General features: G+C 35.8%; 1 non-coding gene across 1 annotated transcript; it reads left to right on the top strand.

Moving 5' to 3' along the window:
* Positions 1–2,509: 2,509 nt before the first annotated feature.
* On the top strand, positions 2,510–2,616 carry LOC128285786 (small nucleolar RNA R71). The gene has a single exon (XR_008276335.1). It is a non-coding gene; the product is annotated as a small nucleolar RNA R71 (small nucleolar RNA).
* The last annotated feature ends 6,177 nt before the right edge of the window (positions 2,617–8,793 follow it).

Genomic DNA, 8,793 nt, shown 5'->3' with positions numbered 1-8,793 from the left:
GAGAAGTGAAACTTTCTGAATTAAGAACGGATGATATTCTTGGATTGGCAAGATCAAGTATTGGAAATAAAGCTGGAGGGCAAGCATGATTCTGAATGATAAAAGGAGAGTTAAGGGAATAATCTGATAGTAGTGATAAAGATAAGCCGTGTTAAAAAAATGAATATTAAAAACTTAATAAAAGAAAATTAAAATAAAATAAGATAAAATAAGATAAATAATCAAAATTTTCAAGTGGCACGGCCGGTGCACAGGCCCGTGTGGATCGTGTCCTGTCCGTGTTCGTCGTGAATTGAGATGTCGTCACACGGCCTTCTGGCACGCCCATGTTTCTAGGCCGTGTGGCTACATGATCGTGTCGCACGACCGTGTCTGGCGTGGTTCGTTTCTCCCATGATCGTGTACCTCTGCGCATGCTCATGTTATTTTGATCGTGTAGTCCAAGGGTGCTAGACACGGGCGTGTCAAACGCCTGTGCTATTTTAACAAGTTCACCTACGGTTCTTCCGCACGGACGTGTCTCACCCCCGTGTTGTTTTGGCAGGTTCGACCGCGGCCATGTCACACGGCCGTGGCATTTTATCGTAGCCCGTGTTTGGGAAAAATTGTTGTCATGTTTTCACACGGCCCTAAAGCATGCCCGTGCTCTTGGCCGTGTCCCTGTGGAAAACCTGTATTCAAGCGCTCTATTAGTAAGTTAGATGTTGAAGACTAAATTTTAAAGAAGTTAATACAGTTAGTGCTCGAGTTGCCTCCCGAGAAGCATTTATTTATAGTCTAAGCTCGACTTACCTCTCCGTTGAATGATCATAGTGGTTTGAGGAGTTTATACTCCTCATTCCTGCTATTAATCTCATCAAAATAAGGTTTTAAACGGGTGTTGTTTACCTTAAAAGTGCCAAACTTGGGATGACTCACCTTGATCGTACCAAATGGGAAAATGCAGAGTACCGAAGAGGGATTTCTTCATTCGATATGGTAGCGACAATGTGGGGATCTGTTGCATCTAATAAGACTCTATCTCCAACCTTAAGTTGATTTGGAAAGGGATTGAGCTTGTTCTGTCATAGATTCTTTTTGTCAGGTGTTCGCGATTTATGCATTCGCCATTCATCTAGTTCCTCGATTTGTAGCCTTCGATCTTCATGAATGGGTCCTCTACTATTGCTTGAGAATGACTCATGTGCGTCTTTCAGACTCATTTCCTGTAAAGAAGGTTGCACCATATTGTTAGTTTTAGTAGAATGGTTTAGGCGATCATCTTCAATTTCCATTGTGTTGCCTGAATTGCGAGCTTGAAGGGTGATTGTTTCGTCTCCCACACGGAGTGTGAGTTCACCTGTGCCAACATCAATAATTGTTTTAGCAGTTGCTAAAAAGGGCTTTGCTAGAATTAAAGGAGTGTTGCTATCCTCTTCTATGTCTAGAACAATGAAGTCAATGGGAAATATAAATTTATCGATTTTAACTAGTACATTTTCAATAATACCACTGGGAAATCTTATAGCTTTATCTGTTAATTGAATGCTCATCCTAGACTATTTGGGTTTCCCGAGACCTAATTGTTTGAACATTTTGTAAGGCATGACATTAATACTAGCCCCCAAATAAGCTAATGCATTAGTAACATCTAAACTACCAATTAAGCAAGGCATTGTAAAACTCCCTGGATCTTTAAGTTTGTTGGGTAGTTTATTCTGGAGAATAGCTGAGCAAACTGCATTTAGCTCCACATACGATGCCTTGTCCATCTTCCGCTTATTTGCTAAAGGCTCTTTTAAAAATTTCATTGTATCTGGCATCTGTGATAAGGCTTCAATAAACGGTAAGTTAATATGTAATTTTTTAGGAGGTTAAGGAATTTACCAAATTGTTCATCTGAGTAGTCTTTCCTTGTCGCGTTGGGGTATGGCACATTAGGATTATATTCGACATTCACTGATTTGTTTTTATTGTGATCTACCCCACCTTGATCTTTGCTTACCACAGTTTCTTGCCTCAGTTCTGGCTCAGGCTCAACAAATCCTTCTTCATCTTGAACATTAATCGCGTTGAGTTGTTCCCTTGGGTTATGTCAGTATTGCTTGGCAAGCTCCCTTGTGGTCGTTCAGAGATTAGTTTGGAAAGCTGGCCTATCTGAGTTTCGAGCCCTTGGATCAATGCTTGTTGATGTTTAAGTGCTGTCTCGGTATTTTGGAAATGATTTTTTGACACCGATATAAACTTTGAGAGCATTTCTTCAAGGTTCGGCTTCTTTTCCTGTTGGTAGGGTGGTTGTTGGTAGCCTGGAGGTGGTTGTGGTCTTTGATTTCTTTGACTGCCCCACGAGAAATTAGGGTGGTTCCTCATGACTTTCCACTGATAGTTATTCAGTGACATCTCCTCTATAAACTTATAAGCATCTTCAGGTGATTTATTATTGATGGTTCTACCAGCTGCTGCGTCAACCATTTGCCGAGTCGAAGGATTCAGGTTATTATGGAACGTTTGAACCTGAAGCCAAAGCGGTAACCCATGGTGAGGGCACCTTCTCAGTAAGTCCTTATATCTCTCTCATGCATCGTAAAGAGTTTCTAAGTCCATCTACACAAATGAAGAGATATCATTACGTAATTTGGCCGTTTTAGCTGGCGAGAAATATTTTAATAGAAATTTTTCGATCATTTGTTCCCAAGTAGTGATTGACCCTTGTGGTAATGAGTTCAACAACAGTTTAGCTTTGTTCCTTAACGAAAAAGGGAATAACTGAAGTTGAATGGCATTATTAGAAACACCATTAATTTTAAATGTATCGCATAGTTTTAAGAAGTTGGCTAAATGAGCGTTGGGATCCTCATCGTACAAACCATCAAACTGAACAAATTACTGTATCATTTGAATAGTGTTAGGTTTTAGTTCAAAAGTATTTGCAGCTACGGCAGGTCTAACTATGCTCGATTCAGTTCCTGCTAAAGAAGGTTTAGCATAATCATACATAGTGCGTAGAGTAGGATTTTGATTAGCCGCAATTGCAGGAGGTAGCTGATTGTCTTGGTTTTCAACCATCCCTTTGGTTGGGGGTTGAGTATCGTCTTCTTGCTCATTCTCTGTGTATCTTAGGCTTCGCCTTATTTCTCTTTGGTTTCTGCAAACTGTGCGATCGATTTTTTGTCAAAAAGTAGTGGTCCTGATGGGTTTCTTCTAGTCATAAACTATAAAAAACCTGGCAGAAGAAAGAAAAAGAAAATTAGTAAATTAGAATAAAATTAAAAATAAAATTAGATTGCAAGAAAAACAAATTGCTAAAGTAATAAAAATTGAGTGTTCCTAAAATTTTAATTCCCCGGCAACGGTGCCAAAAACTTGATCGCGTGATTTCGTGATAGGTTTTAAATATTTATAATTAATCATTCTTGAAACTAACTATTATTGCGATGTAGGCAAGTGTACCTATCGAATCGTAGTATAGTTTTAGCAAGACCAGATTGTCGAACCCAAGAGAACTAAAAGCACTAGTAATGACTGTCTTTTTATTATCTAGCCTAAGAATAAAAAGGTTTTTTTTTTATTTTAACTAACTAATTATCTAAACTAGGAATTCATAGAGAATGGAATTGGGGAATTGTTTTTGGGAAAATCGATTGAATTAAGACAATACCTAAGGAAAAATCCACCTAGACTGTACTTCTTATTCTGGCTCCGAATCGGACGATTTATTCATTTAACTTGTTCCGTAGAGATCCCTAAGTTATGTTATTATCCCTATTCAAGACTAATAACGTCTAATCCCTAAATTGAATAATTGAGACTTTTCTCTAATTAACACCCTAGGGTTGCATTAACTCGATCTATGGATCCTCTTATTAGGTTTCACCCTAATCCGGCAAAATCTTGTCACCCTATGTCTAGGCGCGCAAACAACTCCGCTTAATTATGACGAATGTACTCTTAGACAGGGTCTATTCCTCCTCTGAATAAGAGCTTATCTTGAATCAGTATCCTGGGATATCAAAACAAGAATTAAGAACACATAATTAAGAACAAGTTAAATATTTATCATACAATTCAGAAAATAATAACAAGATTCATCTTAGGTTTCATTCTCCTTAGGTGTTTAGGGGATTTAGTTCATTACTAAAAAGGAAAACATCTCAGAAAAATAACAAATACAAAACCTAAAGAAAACCCAAAACTCCTGAAGGGAAATTGAGGAGAGATCTTCAGTCTTGATGGTGAATCCGGCTTCTGAGATGGATCAATCGGCTTCCTTGGAGTAATTTCTTACTCCCTATTCTGTGCCCCCTTTTCTTCCTCCACTAGGGTGTATTTATAGGCTTTGGAATGCCTAAGAGCCCTCAAAATTAGCCTTTTCTAAATTGAACTCAACTTGGGCTCGGCAAGGACACGCTCGTGTAACACGCCCGTGTGTGATTACTTCAAGCTATGCTCAAGCTTGCCAAATTGACATGACCGTGTGATATGCTCGTGTGAGGAGGTCCAGGCCGTGTTGATTTCGTACTTTGGCCCATTCTCTCCGATTTTGGCTCGTTTCTTGTTCCTTTCACTCTCTCATGCTCTCCTAAGTATAAAACATGAAATTAAAGCATTAGGAGTGTAACACCCCGTTCCCGATACCGTCGCCGGAGTCGGACACGAGGGGTTCTCAGACCAACTCTCATGTGTCACACAGACTATTTTTCACATTTCCAGTCCAGCTGGCAAACTGCGTCCCTGTCACCTTAAAAATCATATCTCGAGTTCCAGAACTCGGCTACTCGATGTTCTTTCCTTTGCCTTTGCTTGATTCTCCACCTCTAGCTTCTTGAGCTTAATCAATAAATTAACTAGTTTAACCGTCTTGCCACATATTTATACATGACATCAACTATACTATCATCATTAATTCATCAAATCACAAAATTTTATCTCATGAACATTTAACACTTAACATTTACCCCATCTAGGCCGACTTTGCTAGCACACAAGCCTTTGGCCGAATGTCCTTGACCTATAGTCACCCAAAATTTCTTTGTTCTTTAAAATTCATCCAAGACCACATTCGGCACCTCCAACTAATAATTTAGATACTCTCAAGCTCATTCACAAGTACTATTATATATCACATTAAGCATTAATTATTTTGCAACATGGATTCTATAGCATGGCGAATACTCATGCACATACACATATAACAACAAGAACTCAATGGCACAAAATCTCCTTTTATTAAACATTCATCTCACTTCTCTTCATGCTTCGTCACAACAACATTAAAATACCAACCAAGAAAGACAACCTCCATGGCGAACTTCATCTCCATCAAATAGCAAAGAAATCTAAGCCATGGGCTAGGTAGGTTTCAAACTAACAACTAAAACATGCATGAATCTTAAGGAATGACATCAAACATACCTCAATCTAGTTGCAAGTATGGCCAAGCTTCTCCAAACCCCCTCTCCCTCACTCACGGCAATACAAAAATTTGAGAAAGGATGAGCACTTTTTTTTTGTTTTTCTTGTTCAATTCACGGCAAATGGGGGCATCCATGCTCATCATTTTTTTCAATTCTTTAATGCTAGCTTTTATTTTATGGCTTCCTACATACACCACTAACCTAACATGTTGGAAACATGTTCCTTTGCCCATAATCTTGTCATGGCGGCCACTATCCTTAGGAAATGGACTATTTGACATGCAACTCCATCTATTTTACTTCATTCTTTTACTAAACTCTTAAAATTAGCCACATATATTTAAATCCTTTCACATGAGTCCTTTTTCTTTCAATTCACGTTCAATTTAACTAAATCAAAGAATTAAAAATTCACACATGCTTTTTCTCATATATTTGGCATGGAATAAGGTATTTAAATGTTTTTGTGACCCAGTTTTGTGGTCCCGAAACCACTTCCCGACTAGGGTTAAATTAGGGATGTCACAAGGAGCATCGAATTCACCAATTCTAATAGGAAATCATCCATAAAATGCGTTAAACATGGGGTAAAAATATGTATAAAGTACGATTTATCAGTCTATTTGTCAAAACCTTCTATCTGTTTGTGTGAACTTCTGGTTATTAAGAATACAATTAATGTCAATTAATAGTATCTGATTATGGTGTATGACTGGAAAATCATTTCTATGGCTGATATTGTACTTGACATACTGATTGAGACTTTCGTAAGTGATATTTTTATGCACATGCTTGTAGAAGTATTTATTGTGTCACTCAGTCTTTTTCAGTCTATTCATGTTTCAGACTTACACTGAGCTTGCGTAGCTCATCTTTGTAGTGTCTTTCCTTTCAGGTACTTTTCGTGTTTTGAAGCTGAACTCGACATACCGAAGGCCTCAAACAGATATGGCTTGATTCGATTTAAGTAAAATTTCACAAGTTTTATATGGTAAACTTTAAGTCAGTTTCTAAAACAATTATACAAATTATGAACTGAACTTCAGAAACTATGGATTTATTTTTGAATGTTTGATGCCGGTTTAATATTGTTTCAAACACAATAAACGAAAAGGTTTTCTTGGTTTGAATTAAAGTTTTTGTTTCTGATCACTTCAGTGATCAATGTAACCTCTGAGATTTGATCTAAACTTCTAGGTTGGGTTTTGAGGCATTACATATGGTTTCTAAAGAACAAATTAACAAGAATTTCTTCTGAATTGATTTCTTTAGTGAATGGGTTAATCTGGGATCCTCGATGACTTTAGTAGTCAATGAGATAGTGTTTGAGTTGCAAATATATTTGATGCAACGGTTATAGTCGAGTATCTTACGAAGATCTTTTTTAAGTATTCTACATGTTCTTTTATCCTCACAAGCATATGCCATTGTTTATCTTCAGATGTGATTTTATTCATATGAGAATGCTGGCTAACCATAATGTTAGATGGAGGTATTGTTAGTCTGGTTGATTAATGATCGGCATTGCTTTATTTTTCTTTTGTATTCTATTCTATTATATTCGGTAGAAGACTCGACGATAAGACTTATATGATGTTATTTTATTTCTTCTACTGGTTGATACTTTAAATTATATATAAATGCAGTTTATGTTGTCTCTATCACAACTGGTTCCAGTGCATATGAGCAATTTTCTTCTGCTGAATTTTCTCTAGGGTATCATTTATCTCTTTATCATTCAATACGGTTGTATTCTTGGAAATATAGCTTCACATTTGGATTTCATTATCTCTATTTTCTTATCATTTTTATTGTTTAATCTATCAAACATGGTTCATCTGTAAAGGATATTTATTGGCCAGGGGTAATTACATCTATTATAGTTATAATTCTTTGTTCGTTCATGGGAGCACGATGATATAGATCTCAGATTATAGAAGTTGTATGACTGTACTTGTTATTATTGGGACTACCTTCGGTTTTTCTCTTTTGTCTCAGATTTGTCTCAGATTGCACTATTAATATTTGAGGTATTGTTCTATCTATAAGGTTGAAGCATTTGTCATATTATAACACTATGATTTTAATTCATCTGATGGTTGTGGCTCCGGTATGGTTCAAAGTTTCGATGTTAATAGTTGAAATTGTTTCATTATATATCCTATTTCTAGCTTTCATGAAAGGGATAAGTAACGAAAAAAGTGTAGATGGTGGAAGATCGAGCTTAAACTTATATATTGATTCTCATTCATAAGTAATCTCGAATTATGTCAACAAGTTAAAACGGGATGTTATGTTTTGTTTGAGTTAATGTAGTTTGTAGAGATCTTTGATTGGTATTCTGAGGGAATTATGATAGGCGGTATATTTGGATTATCTTGACAACAAAAAGATAGAATTATTTTGAAATGTTATTATTTGATTGATAGATCGACTTAACTGTGTTATTCTGAAATGGGTTATTCAATTGAAAAATTGGGCAAATTGTTTATATTCAAGCTTATTTCTTGATTCGGGAATAAATTTTTACAGATCCATGGGTAAAGATATGGACAGTCGGAATGAGGGATTCATATTCTAGAAGATGTGATATAGAATTAAATCCATCAGATTTGTTATAATCGGGAAGTGTCATTAGGGGTTTAATTCGTCTCGATAGTTGAAGCTGTTGCGCTTGTGTTAAATAATATTGCTTGATGCTTTCAATGAAAGGGGAACAAATATAAGTTGAAAGTTACAAATGCAAACATGTTAGAAGCATCGGTCAGAGTTTGATAATCCAAGTTTCTCGGTTATGTTTCGACAGATGATCACCTAGAGTTTCTTGGTAATTATACTACAAATGATAAATTTATGATAAAAGAACATCATAACTGTTCTGTTAAGTTCAAATATAGTATCAAGTTCTAATGTAAGTCTATGTAACAGCCCGAATTAGACCCTAGTCGGAACGGTAGTTTCGAAACCACGAATCTAAGTTAGAAAAATATTTAAAAATTATTTACTATGTTTATTTTGTGTGAATTTATATCTGTGAAATTTTCGTGATTTAATTTTTTCGTTTGGGTGCCTAATTAAATAAAAGGGCTTAATCGCGTAAAATGAAAATTTGGTGGTTAAATGTGAAAGTATTTAATTGAAATTGTCTTTATAGTTTGGAGCATTTATTATGCAATATAACCATTTTTAATATGATGGACAGAATAACCATTGCTTATAATGGTTTAAAATTTTAATTAAAAGGTTAAATAAGTAAAATAATAAACATGTTAATATATAATAAAACATATAATAAGTTGTCATGCATTTTTTTCTTTCATAAATTCATCATCAGATATCAAAACAAGAAAGAAAAAGAAAAACTTGGATGGTTCGGCCATGGTTGATCTTGATTAAGGTA

This window comes from Gossypium arboreum, chromosome 12, assembly GCF_025698485.1.
Source record: "Gossypium arboreum isolate Shixiya-1 chromosome 12, ASM2569848v2, whole genome shotgun sequence".
NCBI classification, from domain to species: domain Eukaryota; kingdom Viridiplantae; phylum Streptophyta; class Magnoliopsida; order Malvales; family Malvaceae; genus Gossypium; species Gossypium arboreum.
This window is presented reverse-complemented; position numbering and strand designations above follow the sequence as displayed.